This window comes from Pan troglodytes, chromosome 8 (assembly GCF_028858775.2).
Source record: "Pan troglodytes isolate AG18354 chromosome 8, NHGRI_mPanTro3-v2.0_pri, whole genome shotgun sequence".
Taxonomy (NCBI): domain Eukaryota; kingdom Metazoa; phylum Chordata; class Mammalia; order Primates; family Hominidae; genus Pan; species Pan troglodytes.
The window spans coordinates 140,143,816-140,162,996 of record NC_072406.2 but is presented as its reverse complement, the minus strand read 5'-3'; the positions used below and the strand labels follow the sequence as shown (position 1 = coordinate 140,162,996).

Below are 19,181 nucleotides of genomic sequence, written 5' to 3'. Positions count from 1 at the left end.
TCCCATCACCAGACTGAGAGTCCTTGGGCACCCCCCATCTGTCACCTGCTCAGGGACGCCCAGAGGTGTCCAGCAGCAGTTCTCACACTCTGCTATTCTCTTAGCACCTTCACAAGCCTTATCATATCACTCACCCGTTTTTTCAGACATCAAATACATTATGTTAAAACTCTTTGTCATTAGTATAAATAGGAGGCCGAGTATCACCAGTGAAGATGGGGAAGACAGACTATGAATTTCCTGGCTGGCCCTGTGTAAGGCTCTTGGGTTAGAGCCTGTTCTCTCTTTGTGAAAAAGGTAGATGAGCAAGGATTGAATGGGTGTTAAGGCCACACCAGCACCAAGCTGAGCCTTTCTCTCTGGGTATACGGAAGGGTGGAAGAGAACGAAGAGAGGAAGGAGTCTCTCCCTTTATGATGCAATGTTTTTCATCACTATGCTCAGTCTCTGTCTAGAATCATCTCAGGACTTTTGTGCATCAGAAGACAGCGTCAGCAAAGTGAAAAGATGACCTACAGAAAGTGAAAACATATTTTCAAATGATTTATCTCGTAAGGACGTAGTAGCCAGAATGCATAAAGTACTCTTACAACTCAACAACAAAAAGACAAATAACCCAAAAAAACAGGCCAAGGACTTGAATAGACGCTTCTCCAAAGAAGTCATTCAAACAGCCAGAAAGTGCATGAAAAGATGCCCACCATCACTATTCATTAAAGAAATGCAAACCCAAACCATAATCACACTCCACTTCACACCTCTTAGGATGGCTGTAATTTTAGAAAAAAATGAAAGGAAGCCCAGTGTTGGCACGGATGTAGAAGAATTAGAACCCCCAGACATTGCTGGTAAGAATTCAAATGGTGCAGCCACCACGGAAAGATTTAATGGTTCCTCAAAATTTAACCATAGAATGATGTTTAAATTCCACTCCTAGGTATATATCCAAAAGAACTGAAAATGTGTTCAAAGAAAAACTCATCCATGACTATCGTAATAGCACATAATTCATCATAGCCAAAAGGCAGAAACTAACCTAAGTTCATCCACTGATGAATGAGTAAACAAAACATAGTAACTGAATGAGATATGATTCAGCCTAAAAAGGAATGAAATATTGATACATGCTACCGAACAGATGAACCTCAAAACAAATGTTACATGAAAGAAACCAGACACAAAAGGTCCCATACTGGATGGTTATGGAAAATATCCAGAATATGTAAATCAATACAGATGGACAGCTGATTGGTGGTTGCCAGCATGGGAGAAGGGGGAAATGTAGATTGATTGCTTAGTGGGTTCAGGTTTCAGTTTGGATGATGAAAATATGTTGTGTCTAAGTAGAGGTGATGGCTGCCCAATGCTGTGAATGTACAAAATGGTGAATTTTATGTTATGTGAATTTTACCTCAATAAAGATAAATCACCCCAGGACCAACATGTACTGCGCTTTGGGATGAAGGGCACCCTCCTCAGCCTGGCATCCAAGATCCCCATGGAGAATGACTCTTGGAAGATGATCATAAGGGTAGTATCATCGTTATTAACACATAACATTTGTTGCATGCAGCACATTTTGCCCTTTCTAAGTGCTTCACATCATTGACCCATTTAATCCCCCCAACAATAAGATGTTAGGACCATTATCACCTTCATTTTACAGAGAAGGAAACTGAGGCACCCACTTGTGTAAATTGTCCTACAGCTAAGTAGATGACATGGCTTCCTCTCTGGTCCTGGCAGACACTCTGGGGTGGGAATGGGTGGGGTGTTGCCAGTGGGGTGATATAAATGGGAGCATCCGAATGGGCATCCATGAGGCCCCTGCAAAGGCTTCCAATTGCTAAACTTTGTTCCTTTCTGTATTAATCATTTCTCTTGATTAAACACTAGTCCTACAGTCTGCGGGCCCCATTGTGCTAAATTACATGGTGAGCATGTATTGCAAATTACACTCATTATTAGAAGTTGCACGGCAACATTTATACTAATTAAGTTGGGGCTCATTTCTTTAGTTCTAATTTTAAAACACTGGCAGAACTCCAGAGCCTGATGTCCGCGCGTGAACTGCCACAAACGCATGGCGCAAAATGTCCTCTGAATTTTCTAGCTATTCAGGATTATTTCACACTTAAAAACTGCTCACGGATATTATTATGCTACTTTCTTTTTTTTCTTTTTCCTTTTTGTTAAACAGTATCACCAGGATGAATGTAACAGAGTATAGTTTCAAAGTAAGAATTATACAGCATGATTCTAAAAGAATCAACAGTGCTAATATTTTTAATGTATTGGAAAACATTTTTTAACATCTCTTTTCCCAAAGTACAGCTGACTTAAATTTTTTTTTCCCAGTGAAATAAAAAATGACAACCACCCAGTGTGATTAGGAGAACACAGAGAAGGAAACAGCCGCAACAGCAGCAGCTACACTCTATGGGGCCCACTCACGTGCAGGCGTGTGCTGAGTGGTTTATAAGAATCATCTCAGCTATGTCTCTCATCACCAATGAGGAGGATACTACCTTACAGCAGTCAAGTCACCTCCCAAGGTCAGGAAGGAAGTGACAAGCCAGGATTTGAACCCAGTGTCTGAGCCACAGCCCACTCTGCTCTTCAGGACTGTAAATGTTCTATCTGTGCACGCAAATCTGCAGAGGCACAAAACCCAACATCCATAAGACATATGACTCCCAGGCCGGGCACAGTGGCTCATGCCTGTAATCCCAGCATCTTGGGAAGCCAAGGCAGGGAGATCACTTGAGCCAGGAGTTCAAGACTCACCTGGGTGACAAAGTGAGACCCCATCTTTACAAAAAATAAAAATAATTAGTCTGGTATGGTGGTGCATGCCTGTGGTCCCAGCTACGTGAGAGGCTGAGGTGGGAAGATTGCTTAAGCCCAGGAGGTCAAGAGCCGTGATCGCACCACTGCACTCCAGCCTGGGTAACATAGCAAGACCCTGTCTCAAAAAAAAAAAAAAAAAAAAAAAAAAGATATGTGACTCCCAAACACTGCAAAACCAATTGATATTGCATCATTCATCAGATCATTTTCAGCCATTCAGACATGGCTGCCTGAGCCTGCGCCACGTGCCACGCAGGGCTCCAGCAGCCAGGAGCAGGCCCTTGCCCTTCCTGTATCCATCCTTCTGGTATCACTGACTTTTCCTGCCTACCTACGCACTGCTGCATCTTCCTTCCTTGGCACCTGTTCTGATTGGTAGCGCCCCTGGAATTAGATAGAGGGTGCTCCCCACTACTGACTTCCTCCTGAACAGCAGTGTCTTCCCTGCCCCCTCCCTAGGCAGCTCCCCTGCAAATGACCACCTTTATACAAACTCCCCGGAAATAATTTTGTCCTCGCCCACTTCCTCCTGATGGCCTTGTTCCCCCTCGATGCCCTCAGCACCCTGAGGTCACAGCAGAAATAAATAGGCAGGAGCAGTCCAGGGTCAGCTGAATACGCACATACTCATGCTGACAGCTTTGCTCTTCCCTCCACAGACACATAGGCTCTGGCTGTCAGCGGGGGTGATGGCTGAGACCGTGGCTGCCCCGGAGGTCCCCACAACTGGGGCTCACAGTCCTGCCTCGGCACGGCCTGGATCTGTGCTCCCGAGGCAGTGGCTGTGCTCTACCAAGTACGAGCAGAGCCAGCGACAGAACAGCCCTCCAGCCTGCAGAGATCAGGCGAGAGGGAACACTGCCATCTCCCCTGCTGCTGCCAAAGGGTCATGGGGTTTACTGATGAGGGACGGGAGAGAGGAGAAACCAGGTGAGCCCACAGCCTTCTCAACCCATAGGGCCCCGGTGATGTTTCCAGTGCCCGTTACTCCAGATGACAGCGTGCTGTCTTACATTTGCCCAGCTAACATGTGGCTGGTTTCCACAGCATCCTGGTTTCCACAGCTCCCGATACTAAGAAACTTCCCATGCGTTATCTCCCAGGACATGTCATCATGCCATGGGAGACCCCTAGGTCAGAAAAGGGAGTGCATAATCCTTAATTTGCCTCTATGAGGAGTTTCCTCCAGGAACAGGGGGCCTGAGCACCTGCCAGCCCCTGCCTGTGCACTGTATTGGGGGTCGGCCTGGGGTTTTGAAGTAGGAGGCACTCTGGGGGACGGGGGCAGGCCACTGAACCACACAGCACTGAACCGCCCCGAAGAAGCAATTCCGGGAGTGGAAGGATTTAAATTTCCATTAAAATGGGGGTCTGACAAAATGTCCACAATCCCCCAGTGCATGACTGGGATAAAATACTATGCAAGGAAAGTTCCGGCACCCTAGCCGTGCCCACACTTTACTTACTATCAGCCTTTCTCCAGCACACTGACACCAAGTGCTCAGTGTGAAAGCAGATCCAAAGCTGAAGACTTCCTGAGAACTTCCCACTTCTATAAATGCATTCCTTCCCTGGTTTCCATGTGATGTCCCACACATAGTACACACACACACATGCACACACACACACACTCAGATCTCTCTGCACACAGAGTAACTGGGATGGAACATAAGTTGATTAGAAGGTAATGGAAGCCCTGTCACATTACAGGTAAAACATGATTAGTTGTTTTAGCCTAGCTTCTCTAATATGAAATAGCCAAATATTCTTAGTGTGAACAAAATACAGAAAATGTTGAGAGTGAACTGTAGCCACTCATGGTGGTACATGCAGAGTTCAGATTTATAAAGACTCTCCTACTATCCATGACTCTGAATCGAGAGAGCACAGCCCTGGAGTGGTAGCTTCCTGTCCATGGGCACGGTCACCTACTGAGACATGAGGTGTCTGAACACTGCTGAGCCCTTCTGGGCAGTTGCCCAAGTGAGTGAGGCTTGGTGGAATTCTTACAGTGCCAGGGACGACTCTTCCTCTGAGTGCAGTGCAAGAGCTTGTAGGGCCTCCTTCACTTTGTAGGAAAGAAACCAAGGTTTGGGGATAAACTGATTTAAATGAAGTACCACATAGAATGAAATCTAATATTTATTCTCAGCAGGAAGTCTGTTCTCATCATAAGTATCAAAACCAATTCATAGGTGAGCTATAATATATCTGAGCTTACCCACATGGGAGCATTAGCAATTTAAAAACAATTTGAGCATTTATCAAATATACAGTCTCTGAGAACTTGGGCTATTCATTCACTAGGATATGGTCTTAAACTATAAGCAGTATGTTTCTAAAAAAAGAGAGAGAGAGAAAAGAAACGCAGCTAGAGAAAATCTCCCCTCCAATTTTGTGTTGTGACATTTCAAATCATTGGTTAGTCAGCTTCCATATAAAATATTTCCCAAAATGTCTCTAACATTTTCATGTTAGTTGAAGGGTGCGGGTCCAAAATTCTAAGGGTGTTCTGTTTGCTTAAAGAAAATTTAGCTCTTTTATTTTAGGTGAAAGAGGGATTACTTATACGTTAAGTATCAATTTAATGAAGACATAAAACAGGCAGAAAATCATTTGAACCAAACTGTTACCCCACCAACTAATGGATGTTACATTTTAGAAACCGGGAGAGAGGCTCAAGCAGAGTTGACAAGGAATAGAACTGCTGTGACATTCCTAAATTATCAACCAGTAACAACATTTAATACTAAATTAAAGACTCATGGAAAATGCATTTTTTTTCCTCACAATCTAAACCAGCAACAGAAGGAACATTCTGGGGATCCCTTTCCGCGTCTGCGCTGTGCATCCATGGATACTTACAGAGCACTGCGTTCTCAGTAGCCCCTAGGTGATCAATTCGTTCAGACCCATGTCCACAGCACTGGAGTCTCCTGGGCTGATAATTTGAACATTTCCAAGCAGGCTACTGACGCGAAAGGCAATACATTATTTACTGAGTATTCCCTTTGTAATTTTCCTTCTGAGGCTCGCGGCTGCCGGCACTCACACTATGTCACCAGAAACCAGAGCAAAGATCCAGCAGAGAGAAATTTACAGGAGAGACCGCTCATCTCGAGTGGAAATAAATGCTTAAAAATAAATGTATAATTCACAGCAGCAGAGTGAATTTGTTTTAAGTTCATAATCAGTCAGTAAGAAAGGCGGCATATAACCCAGTGTAGCTGCTGAGAACAGTGCAACCTGCGTGCTCGATGGTGCAGTCAGCAGTCCCAGCTGGGTAAGCAGAATGCTTCTGTGCACTGAGCTCAGAGAGGAACAGAAGGCGAGAGCACCCTGCTCCCAGGACGAGTTGGATTCACAGCCCACAGGGAGGAAGAAAGGACAACGAGCAACGTCGATCATGATTCCCCCCGTGGTTCACATTTAGTTTTAAAATAAAAGTCATTGCTGATGATACACTTTCCGAGGATCCTTGCAAAGCAAAACTAAATTGAACTACAACATGAAGTGAAGAAAACACAAAAGGGCTCTTGAGCACATGTATGGTTAGTGCCTTTCTGCAAACACAGCCTAGGGCTTCTTTTTAATTGTAGTAACAACATCTAACATGAGATTTACCTTTTAACAAAAAAGTGTACAACACAGTCTCGGTGACTTTAGGCATGATGTGGCACAGCAGAGCTCTCGGACTTGTCCATTTCTTGTAACTGAAACTTTAAACCCGTTGAACACCAAATTCCCATTTCCCCCTCTCTCGGCGTAAAGAACAATGCTATTTCAGGCACGATGCTGCTTTGAAGAAATACCTTCTCATATCAAAGATCTCTTTGCCCCCTTCTACAGCACTTCCTAAAACAAAAAGGGAAATGGACCCTCAAGTTCTACTCTGTTCTGTTATCTGAGAAACTGAGGCTCCTGCAGCTGCCCAGCCTCACCAAGTTCTCCTTCTCTGTGACAAAGGGGAATATTTTTTCACATAGCTTCTTTTTTTTCACATTCTATGGGTTGACCAGTCTCCCTGGGAATATGGCGACTTCATAAAGAAGTGCCCTTCCCAGTGGCGCGGTGGTTAGTGCAGGTCTTACAAAGGTGCACCAGTAGCTCCAACACAATTTTGAGTCTTTCAGAAGGAACAGGGACGTAAACGCACCAACGCAGCACGTCATGTCGGGAGGATGGTTTGCTGCCACATCTTTTCCTTTAAAAGACGATTACACTTCCTATGTGCAGCACCAGGCACTCACTTTCATTCATCCCAAGAATTTGATGCGAAGTACTGTTTACAGAGCACTTTCTATGTGCCAAGGACTGTGCTAGACACTTATATACTCCATTTCATTCAATTCACTATTATTTCTGCCTCCCATAAAGAAAAAATCCAGACAGAAATGGAAAGCCTTTAAAAGATGGAGGCACAGATCGACAGCATTCCCAGAGATGTGTTCTGCGTGGTAAAGACAGTGACCAGGCTTTCACAGCGACTGGAATAGCAGCCTGGGTGGCATGCCCTTGCTACTTCAGCCTCAGCTTCCCCAGTCGCTGCTTTGCTTTCTTTGGTGACTTCGATGATGACGTTAAGTTGTCTGCAAATCCATTTATTTTCTGAAAACTCCCCTTCTCGTTCATTTTCTGTTGATAAGGAATTTCTGAAACAATCATTGAAAACCATCTCTACTGCAGACAGCCAGCGCTACTGACTGCAACAGGATTTGAGATCTCTTTTATTCCCAAAGGGGGCCATTATTTCCACTGGTTGTCATGGTGATGGTGCAGTATTGCTGCTGTGTGTTCGACTGCTTCCCATTGCAGTCACACCACACACTTAAATCAAATCCTGTGTTTCACATGGTACTGGCTATATAAAACTTAGTGAATCGAACTCTTAGCTTCATCTCACAGTGATGACGAATGGGGACAGATGGAAGTATCCGTGTCTGCCGGTGTAAATGTGACGGAAGCAGCGGGACTTCAAAACAGAAAGATCATCTTAAAATACATTAATTTACTCTCCCTCACTAAGCAATTTAAGGACAGAATTCGTATTATTATCAATAACTTGAGAAATGGTTTTGAAAAAGCAGAAGTAATATGCCTAGAAATGAGAAACTATATTTTTTTGTTGTTAGTTCACATTCATTTGAACTTTTGCCATATTCATTTTTGAATATGCTTTGCTCTCCTATTTGTATATCTCCTTTCTTGTCTCTTATTTGTAACTAGTACACATAGCCACAAATACATGTGCATGTACTTATATTAATTCCTAAGGTCTCCGATTTGTGAACTCTGGCTTTAAAATATACATGAATGTTAGGATTCTGCTTTTCAGTCTTCAGTGCCCTGGCTTCCTGAAGGATGTACTAGTCAAGTGCTGAACTGAACTTGAACTCCACGACGCTGGTCCTCTGAGGCTGCAGCCCCTGAGTCCAGGTTCGGGGAGGATGTTGATGCCTCACAGCCAGCAGCAGCAGAGGGACTTGGGAGATTACCTTGAACATGGAGTCCCCTTTGGAGCATGTGGACACCATAACTTTTCCTTGTGGGCAAACTCAGAGTTTACCTGGGTGTTCAGGGCCAGTTAGTGGTCAGCTGTCTTTAGCTTTCATTACAAATGCTCTTAAGAGCTGGGTTTGATTCCCGGGAAGAGCATTGATCAAAAGGGGAGAAATAATCTGGATTGTACTTCAGAGGCTGCTGTTTGAAAAAGACAGGTGATTTATGGGAGCCAAACTTCAAGGAAATGTTAAATCTAAGTTCGGCCCAAATTCATTAAGTTAACCTGATTTTGACTGTTGCACTGTGTTCTTTTTTTTCTATTTGTTTTTTGCTTTGCATGTTTTAATTTCTTCTTTTTCTTTCTTTCTTTGTTTTGCCATGACACTGTAAGATTGACCTGGTTTGAGGCTGAGAAGGTTTGTTGTTTCTGAATTAAAAAGAAAACTCTTTCCACGTAGGAAAGAATGTTGTGGGGCCTCCAAAACTCAGGCTGCCACAATGAACAGACATGCTTCTTACACACCCACTTCAAAAAGAAATGAGAGTTGCAACATTCACAGGAACTCCCAACAGCCGGGACATGATGGCCCTGCTTCTGTGAACTCGGAGCCTGCGTGTGCCTGGATCCAGCCATTGGTGCACCTCTCAGCCTCCTCCTTCATTGGAAAGAAGAGTTTTCACGAGCTCAGCTGCTGACATGAAACAAGGCTGGAGGCTGAAGCCGAATGCCGGGAGGCATACTAGCTGGATGGGAAGGGGCTGGCATGGGTTCCAGTGAGGCGCCACAGTCATAAAAACTGGGGAAGCTGCAGGGGCATACATTCTGAAGGGGAGTCTCAGGTTGGAGGTTTTATTGTAAGGAATGAGCAATCTGAATCAACTTTAACAGGGCATGTACACAGTATGATTCTGGAAAAATGGCACCACTGCCTTCTTTCCCACCCCATTTGCTGGTGTGCAACATGCAACCACTCACGTCCCAAACCCTCTCTTAGGTGTTTATTTCTATGGTGGAAAGCGATTTTGACGGGCCAGCTTTCGAGATCTTCCTTGTAATCTACTATTGCCTGAATGGGCATCTTTAGCCCTTTAAACTGCCTTTGGTGAAACATAGGTAAAGTTACGTGTTGCCAAGCAACAGAAGCTTCTGACATTGCATGTCCTTCTTAGAGAAGCTCTCTCCCTTCCAAATAATTAGACATCAGTCACTACTCCACGTCCACACTGGGAATAACACAGGGGACTCAACATCATCCTGAAATGAAAAGTGAATCACACTGATTCCTGGCAACAAGATGTCCATGACATGAATTTTCCCTTAGAAACCAGGCTCTTTAAGATGAAGGCTGGCATCTAAGACAGCAGCATGTAGGCTAGATGGCTTGCTGAACCCTCAAAGAAAGCCCCCCTCCATTTCACGCTAATGCACACTTTACAAATAGAGGTCAAATCCATTTAGTTCAAGGTGGTCTCCAATACTTTGCGTGTGTGTGTGTGTGTGTGTGTGTGTGCTCGTGTAGAGTTGGTATAAACATGGACAGAATGCTAAATGAGGCACCTAAGAATGATTAGTTTGTGGCCTGACAATTTTCCTCTGACACTCAGCAAATTCATCATAACTGCAAGCAATGCTTGCTTTAGCCACCTTGATATCTCATCCAGAAGAATTAATCAAATGTTGCAGCATCGTTGGAAAACAGGTTTTCATATCAGTGTTTAAACAACCTATTGCATGATGGTGCTGATGAAATCACAGAAAGGCTTGGATGCTATCCAATTCTAAACCCCACCGTCAGGGTCTGGACAGTCAGCTAAGCCCCAGCTGGGTAATTTTGCGGTGCTATTCTGGATCTGCAGATCCAGATCCCACTCCTCCTCCTAGCTTGCCTTGGCTTCTGGATATGTTTAGTAAGAAGCAAAGCACATAACCATCTCCAGGGACGCGGATGGAAGAAAACCAAGAAGACCGGGTAGCATGGGCCACTTGACACTTGAGCCACCTCCCACTATGAGGAACCAGGTGGGTCGGTTTATCTCACAAGTGGACACGGTGCCTTTCATAATTCCCTCATCCTCAGAACTCACTGGGAGACACACTTTGGGTTCTCCTCTCTGAGAACAAAGATGTGTGGATCTGTGAAGCCTGAGTTTGAATGCCGGGGCCTCCTGGCTCTCAGGAGTGGTGGGGGTTGAGCCTCTCTTGCCAGCTGCTGACCCTCTGCCCTGATGGAATAGGCACCACCATGGGACTGGGCTGAGGTCAGATTTACTTTTTTTGGTGGGCGACACCTACAGGTTTATTGACCCGGAAGGCCTCACCTTAGAACGCATCTCCCAGTGACTGGTTCAAAACAAAATCCCTTTTCAAGACACAGAAGTTCAATGCTAGTAGGTGGCTTGGATTGGTGGGTACATCCCTTAGCTCTTAGGAATCCTAGGGATGGGGGCTGGGGAGAGAACTGCTATCAGAAACCCAAAGTGAACTGAAATGTGCAGTCTTGGCCCAGTTTGGGGCCAGTGCAGACCTGGAATGAGGCTCTCCCCTGCGTTCCAGCGGGGAGTCAGGAGGACCAACAGCCCCTGCGACATCGGGCTGCATGGCCACAAAATAAAACAAAACAAATGTGGCCACATCAGTGAAAGAAATCACTGAAGCCAGTCTGGTGTTCGACAGAGAAAAATCACTGAAAATTGACTGAGACACTTGGAGGTGTTAGTTGACTTCATGTATTTATTTATATCCAGCTCGCTCCTAAAAGGATACAAAGTCACGTAAAGACTATTCATTCATGCACCTAAAATTCACTGGGTGCCTCTCTCATGCCAGCACTTGTGCAAGGGGACAGAGGGATGGGATCCCTATCCTATGGGGCCTGCGTTCTTGCGGGTGAGAGAATGGGTAAATACCACAGTTCCAAATACTGGTAAGTGCTTTAATGACAATATAAAGTAAAACGGGGGTACAGAAAGTAACTTGGGGCTGGAAGTTGGATAGGTAGCATCAGATAGAGTGGGCAGGGAAGGCCTTTCCAGAAACTAATGATGGAATCAGAGAAGAGAGCTCTGGCTGTGCTCCCCTGGAAAAGAAAGTCCTTCACCAGTCACCATGGGCAGGACGCTGCAGGGCTCTGACCCTCACTTCTCGTACTCAGGGTGGGCTTCGGGAACGCGAGAGTAGAGCAGTGCTCAGGCCCTCACTCAGAAGAGAGCCCCTCATGCTTGGGGTTTAATGCTCTGTAACTGCTACCTTCATCTGTCATAAGAATTTTATCTCTGAACTTGTGTTTTGTGAGGGAACTCTGGTGGGGCAATGGGACATGTGCCGGGGTATGACCCCTCAACTCACACCTGGCCCACCTTCTGCTCCACCCCGCTGGGTTCTTGACTGTCCACTTCCTGCCCCAACCAGCAACTGAGACTCCCCCAACTCCTCAACAGGGAGGATGGGGGCTGGATGGATACCTTCTACCTGCCCAGTTGAAGGCAGTGAGAGTATCCTAGTGCCTGGGGGAATGTGACATTAAATAGAAGGTCACACACACACACACACACACACACGCACACACACACACACCACTATGAAAGGTCCAGAGAGAGAACACGAAGAAAGGAAAAAGCTTTTTTTCCTGCCTTTTGAACGAGTGACCCCGGGTTTTAAGTAGCCAGCCCTGTTTGTGCTAAGTGCTGCCCCAGGCTCTGTGAAGAATGCAAAGATACAACTGTCTTCTCCCTATTCCCCCTTCTTCCACGCCTGTTCATCCACTCATTCACATATCCATCAGCAACGCAGGTTCCTGAGACCCGATGCATGCTGGGTGAACCCTGGGGATCCCAGGACAATGGGCTCCCTCGCCCCCTCCAGGAGCCGAGACCCTGGTCCCCCACCCCTGTCTGCGACAGTCAGGCATGGCTTCCACATCAACTGTTTTCTGTCCCTCTGCGGTGGCCCCACCACGCATTAGCTTCAAGTTACGTGTCACACATCATATAAATTATGGATAAAGTAGAAAATGGGAGTTAGAGAAAACATGCACTCTCTGATAGCGCGAACTGTCAGGCCATTCTCCGAACTTGACTTTTCATTTCTCAAGATTAGTACTTCATTTCCTTTTAACCACGTCTTCGAAGAAAACCCTTTCCTGGGGATTTAAGAAACTTAGAAGAGGAGCCCCTGGGTTGCTGTGACACCCCTGATGTAGTTCTCTGTCTTTCATAGACCTGAATACGCAATTTCAGTGAGTCTATTTCCCCAATCCTCTGCTCATTTTCAATCAGGACCCTAGATTCTGTGACCGGGGCAACTTCAAACTTTTTCAGATATCCCAGGCACACTGTGATATACACAGCAGACACATTAAAAAAATGCACTACAGCCTCACTGAAATAAAACAATTCTTATTTATTTTTTAGCTTTATGATGAATTTCAGAAAGGGGCTACATGTTCTGGAGAAAAATGAAGACTCCCACTTACACGGTTACTACAAATGCCTGGGCACGCACTTGGCTTTCTGACCGCATATTTGAGTTTCTGAAGAGGTATTTGGATTTGTTGCATGATACTTAGTTTTCTGAATGGGGACTTGGATTCTAACCAGGTATTTGGGCTCCTGATGCTGTGTTTGGATTTTAGACCTGGTACCTAGGTTTCTAGAGCAGGTGTCTGGCTTTCTGATGCAGGTGCATCAGCAAAAGGAGCGGCTCCAGGCCTGCGGTCTGGCCCTGAGGGTAACTCGGGTGTTTCCTGAGTGCCCCTAGGCCCAGGAGCGTTGGCAAGCAGCTGCCCTGAATGGGGGGCCTCTTCTCCAGGGAAGCTCAGCTTCAGGAAGCCCTGAGCTGAGGCCCAAGATGCTGGGCTAAGAGCAAATGATTCCCAAAGAAAGAGACCCCCAGCTGCCACCCCTTGTATTTTCAGTGTGCTATGAATTTCGTGCGAGAACTTTTCAGTTTCTTCTGAGGGCCCAACCTGGATGGCGAGAACCCTAGAGCCTTGCAGAGGTGGCTCCACTGGGCAGCTAGGGAGACGGATGTCCTTAGAAGAGGGGTGACCTGCTGACCCCCACGTGGTTGCTTAGCACAGACATTCGGCACCTGAGCCTCACAGGCCCCACCTCTGCTCCTTTTCTGGTCATGTTGTTTTCCCCATGACTAACTCCCGAGTGCTCCACCTGCCCCTCCAGCCTCCCTTTCTCACCCCTCTGATTTGCACCCCTCCTGCCACCTCCTTGCTAGCTGTGTTTCCCATCCTCTAGGTTCTTGGGTTCTACTGGGTAAAATCTGATCCTGGGGGCCCCGAGGTGCTGGGCACAGGGATGAGCTTCAGCTGCTCACCCGGTGGGCTCACTGGTCAGTGCTCAGGACGGGCAGGAGGGACTCACTGTAAAGATAGGGAGGCCTGTGCTTCAGAGTCATCCTGAAGGAGTGGTGTTGAGGGGCCCAGGAGAGGGAACAGTTTGGTAAGGGGTGGGGCCCAAGACAGGAGCTAAATAGCTCTGGTGGCCACAAGTACCTCCGGTGCTATTCTAATAAAGATTATGGATCAGAAAGGATTGCAAGATCCCTGCTGGACGGACAGAGGCCAGTCGGAGTCATCAGAGTGGACAGGGGTGAGACCCTGCGAACACTGTAGGGAAACACCCGATATTACCAGGCTTCCCATTAGGAAACCTCCCACGCGACTTCCCAAATGGATTGGATTTGTATTACCCTCAGAAAATGTTTCAAAAAATTGCACAACTTTGGAAAATATTTTTATAGAAAGAAATGTTTTTGAAAGCTGAATGAGACAGGCTCCTTTTCTAGAGAGCATTCCATTCATGATGGCGTCATGCTTGCCGTGTCTTAAGAGCCTAGGTCAGGTTAAACGCCCTCTCTTAAGTGATATTAACATGTCTCCTTGTCTCAAACACTGAGAACCACATTACTCAGCTGGTATCAGAAAGAATTTTTTAAAGGAAAATGACTTAATTCTCAGCTCAGCAGGCGGAAAACATACAGCCGTGGGTAGTGAATCACTCATTAAAAATTAAGTCAGTCCGCCCACAACGGGAAACAGCATAACAGAATGTCGGTGTTGGCTTCAGATTGGAAGGAAGCCAAAAACAGGTTTTGAAAATAGTGATGCCTTTGAATTCGATCTTGCTCAAATAGTCTACTTTTGGGATTTCTAACTTCATCCTGGTGACATCCACTTTCCAGTGTGTCTTCTGTTGAGAACTCCCCTAAGAGGGGAACAGAGTGATATCGAGGGTTTCCATGGTTTCTGACGAGATGAAGTGGTTCACCTTCCCAGTGAATCACTTCTTCTAGCAACATAAACCATCACGTGGCCCCCGGAACCATTTGCCAGAACGGCCCTCAGAACAGTGGGAAAAATACCTTTGTTTTATTAACTAACATTTCTGTTTGAGTTTTAAAATCAAAGCCCACGGATTCTCAGCTTTTCCTTCCTGAATAGAAGCAACATTATAAAAAGGAAATGACCATATTTCAAATAAAAATTTTCCATTAATAAAATGCTTTTTAAAAAAATGTTCTTGCTTCTTTTGGAGAGCAGTGAGAGAGCAAAAACAAATGAGCGAGGCAGGAGGAGGAAGCCCCCAGGCCAGTGCTGCTTTCTCATAGGAAGATGACAAAACATTCACCCCAAAACATGCAGACACATCCTGCAAGACAAGGGGATGAGTGCGGCTGGTCCCAGTCATGGCCGACACCTGCAGTAGTTACTTTCTGGGGATTTCTGTTGCTAACTCCAAATCCAGACCAGCACCACCCTAGAGCATAGAACTCTAGGTCTTGAAGATGTCTTTAAACAATTCTCACCCAGCCCTTTATGTTTTAGACCAAGAAGGTGTGACTCAGAGTGATGAAGTGACAAGTCTAAGTCACTCCGCTTTCTTTTCTTTTCTTTCTTTTTTTTTTTTTTTTGAGGTGGAGTCGTGCTCTGTCACCCAGGCTGGAGTGCAACGGTGCAGTCTCGGCTCACTGCAACCTCCGCCTCCTGGGTTCAAGCGATTCTCCTGCCTCTGCCTCCTGAGTAGCTGAGATTACAGGCATGTGCCACCATGCCTGGCTAATTTTTGTATTTTTAGTGGAGATGAGGTTTCACCATACTGGCCAGGCTGCTCTCAAACTCCTGACCTCAAGTGATCCAACCACCTCAGCCTCCTAAAGTGCTGGGATTACAGGGGCCATTCAACTTTCCAGAACTAAAATCTTTCTAATCAATCATTTTTCTAGGCTCCTGGGCAAAACACACATTTATACTTAGTAGAGAAAGGACTCAAACATTGGCTCTCTAAGCAATATTTCCTGAAATTAGAACTAGAATCAACCACTTCATTTTTCAATATCTTGCACAATTATAAGCTTGCAAGAGATACCTGATAAACCCGATAAACCCTCAGTGAGCGAATGAACAAATTACTGGCTGTGCTGGAAGGAAACGTGCCAAGTGTGTGAAAAGAGATTAGAAAGCTGGATTTGGTCAGCAGATAACATGCAGAAATAATTGGGAACTCTGGCCAAGATCAACTCAAGTGATCATAAAACTGTTCCAAAATATAATTATCAACCAGCAAACCGTTTGCAGAATCCACAGGATATGTTCTTATTTGTTAATGTTCTCTGTCACTTGCATAACTGTCAAATAATATTTTTCATAACGGAAAAGTTTTTCTTTTGGCAGGTCTGAACTTCACCTTTGGTGGTGGTAATGAGAGCTGACTGTTTTTTCAGTTGGAGAGGAGCAGCGTTTCAGTCCGAGAGAGCACCGCCGGGGACTGGCACTTCCTTTCCACTGTCCTACAACTCACTTATCCAGCCTGCCTGGGTCTCTGTTTTCCCCTCTTTAAGGGAGAGGTGACAAGGCACGCCTGGACTGCTGCCTCTGCGTGTTTAGGGGGCCCACTTGAGATCATGAATTTGAGCATGCTTTGTAAATAAGTGCTCCATATGTATGTGTCTTATCAGAAATGCAATTTTTGTTTAAGCATAAGGCATGTAAGTTATCTGGAAAAACAGGAAATAGAGCAAATCCTGTTTTTCTAAATAATAATTTCACAAACATGAGATTTAAAAAAATTCATTTCTCAGCAGCAACATGTTAACATGATAGCTTTAAATATATAATATGTATATGTAAAATACAATATATATAGCTTTAAGAAGCTATCTATATGTATATGTTATAGCACTTGAACATGAAATCTGCACCATTTCTGACAGCAGATGAATCTTGGTAGAGTTGTTTGAAATCAGTTAAATACTATCAACATAATTTTTAAAAGTTGTTAGAACTGAAACAGCCCTCATCACAAAATAAACACAAATCCAGTTTTCGTTTTTTTGCTTATGCTCATTTCTATTCAAAACAAGGAGAAAAGCTACCCAGAAAATCTATTACATGACATGTTTTTGTTCAGTAGTTCCACAGAGATCCTTCCTTTCTTACCATTTTAAATAATTTTTACCAAACTCTGCAACATAATAAGCAGTTTTAAAAAATGTTATTGTAGATTCGAGAGTATGTGTGCAGGTTTGTTACATGGGTACATTGCACAATGCTGGGCTTTGAGCTTCTATTGAACCTATCACCCCAATAGTGAACATAGTACCCAATAGAGAGTCTTTCAACCCTTGCTCTCCTCCCTCTTCCCTTTTGGAGTTCCCCGCATCTGTTGTTTCCATCTTTATGTTCATGTGTATGAGCAGCTTTAAAAAGTCACTGCAGGCCAGGTAGGGTGGCTCATGCCTGTAATCCCAGCACTTTGGGAGACCAAGGTGGGCGGATCACCTGAGGTCAGGAGTTCGAGACCAGCCTGGCCAATATGGCAAAACCCATCTCTACTAAAAACACAAAAATTAGCTGGGCGTGGTGACAGGTGCCTGCAATCCCAGCTACTCAGGAGGTGGAGGCAGGAGAATCGCTTGAACCCAGGAGGCAAAGTTTGCAAAGAGCCAAGATTGTGCCAATGAACTCCAGCCTGAGTGATAGAGCAAGATTCAGTCTCAAAAAGAAAAAAAAGAAAAAAAAAGAAAAAAAGTCACTGCAAATGGTCATTTTTGAGCAGAATGTGATCTCCTTTCCTGTTGCTCAATCCACAGGGGGCCACCCCCAGGGGATGGTGCTGCAGTTGAGGGTGAGTTCCTATGTCAGGTAGGACTGGTCCACTCACGGCCCTTGCATTTGGCACCAGATCTCATCCTGATGCACCGCTGGGTCTGAGAAATCTCTCTGTAACTCATACACCCAAAAGCATTTATACATTTCTTGTCTTCTTTCTCCCAATATGAATGATGCCACCCCTTAGGCAGTTGGCACTCATCTGCAGCCGACAATATCGCAACATGAACTGCACATGCAGGAAACCCTTACACACAGAGTACCGGCCCTGGCCTCAGGAGCCTGAAGACAAGCTCCTTGAAGACCTGCTCATTGGCCTGCAGTCCAGGTCCCTCACACTTGCTCTGTGTGTCACTTAATTAAAATGCCACTTCACAAATCTAGTTGTTAAGAAAAATGAAGAGGGCAGTTTTGATTACAAAGATAGAAAATGTCTAATTTACAATGGGTGGGATTTTCCCATGTCATCGAGCCGGCCTATGTCCCCAGCAATTGTTAGGGACTGTTTTTCTAAAAAGGTGAACCTCACCTTGGATTCTTGGCTGTCTGACAACCCACCAGGCCCAAACAGACAATGCCTCCGTGCCATCCCCAGTGCACTATCGACTGAGGCGTGGTGGACTGGAAATGGTTTCCTGAAGCATAGATCCCAGATTTCCTGCACAGAGCTGGATAAAGGTAACTAAGAGGCTTGCCAAATTTTCATTTAACGACGCCTTCCTGGTAATATTCTTTAGCCTGATTTTTAGGTACTTTAGAAATTATATTAGAAGCAACCACGACATAAAACCAAAGAGACAAGAAAGGCCCCTCTGAGCTCCCCGTTACCTCTTGTCTTCCTGGGAAGACGCTGGGAAACCATCCTGGCCTTGGAGAATCCATGTTTCCCTGACAACTGAGAAAGGATTTCTAGAAGAATTCCAACTCTGAACTGGGTCTGCTGTGAACACGGTGACGAGACATGAGTTTATATAGGAAATCTGTGTTCCTATTTCCTCTTAGGGGAAACTGTGACTGATTAACGCCCATGCCTTTGCTCTGTGACAAAGGATTACCTACTAGGCTCTTTTAGGAGGCACTTCTTGAAAGAATGCGGAAACTTTCCGGGGGGAGGGAGGACTGGAAATGGAAATAAATGAAGGATTAATCTGTTTGTCATGTCAGATCCAAAGGCATTCTTCCAACTTACTGTCAACTTCTAATTCAGTCACCAGGAGAATAATTTGTCACTGTGGCTTGGATAGAAACCCGTGGAATCCATTGGTGCTCATAAAAAACCCAAGTATAAGAAGAAGAAGGGAAATAGGAATCACATGTCTTAGAAAGTTTTAATTTTGTATGTGCTCTGCCCACCTGGCTTCTCACTTGTTTCTGGGATTCTGAAGGCCGGCCCGGGGCATATAGCTCCTCCCCTGCTGGAAACGTCACCCCAGCGGATGTAGCCAGAAACAAGCTTGGGGTGGTCCCCCTGCCTGTCAGAACCCTGAACTTTATTTTAAAACGAACAGATTTTTTTTTTCCTGTCATGGTAGCCGTTCAAATCTACATCAAGAAACACAAATGAGTCAGAAGAGAAAAAATCACACTTCTTAAAAGTGACAGAGGAGGAAACAGAGATTACTAAAGAAGAACAAGCGAGTGAAGGGAAGCCTAAGTACATTTTAAAATTGAAACTCACAGTTGCTGAATATTCACACATTAATTTTG

The 19,181-nt window shown here is 45.1% G+C and overlaps 1 protein-coding gene across 6 annotated transcripts in view; it reads right to left on the bottom strand.

Moving 5' to 3' along the window:
• PTPRE (protein tyrosine phosphatase receptor type E) overlaps positions 1-19,181 on the bottom strand; it is a 179,429-nt gene that overhangs the window by 80,353 nt on the left and 79,895 nt on the right. The window contains exon 1 of one of the 6 annotated variants that reach the window (XM_063782268.1): positions 18,303-18,440. The exons of 4 other annotated variants lie outside the window; for them this stretch is intronic. The gene's annotated coding sequence lies outside the window, so the exon portion shown is untranslated. Of the gene's footprint in view, positions 1-5,715; positions 5,785-18,302; positions 18,441-19,181 lie in introns of those variants that run through there. One more of the 6 variants, XM_063782261.1, reaches the window with a different exon arrangement.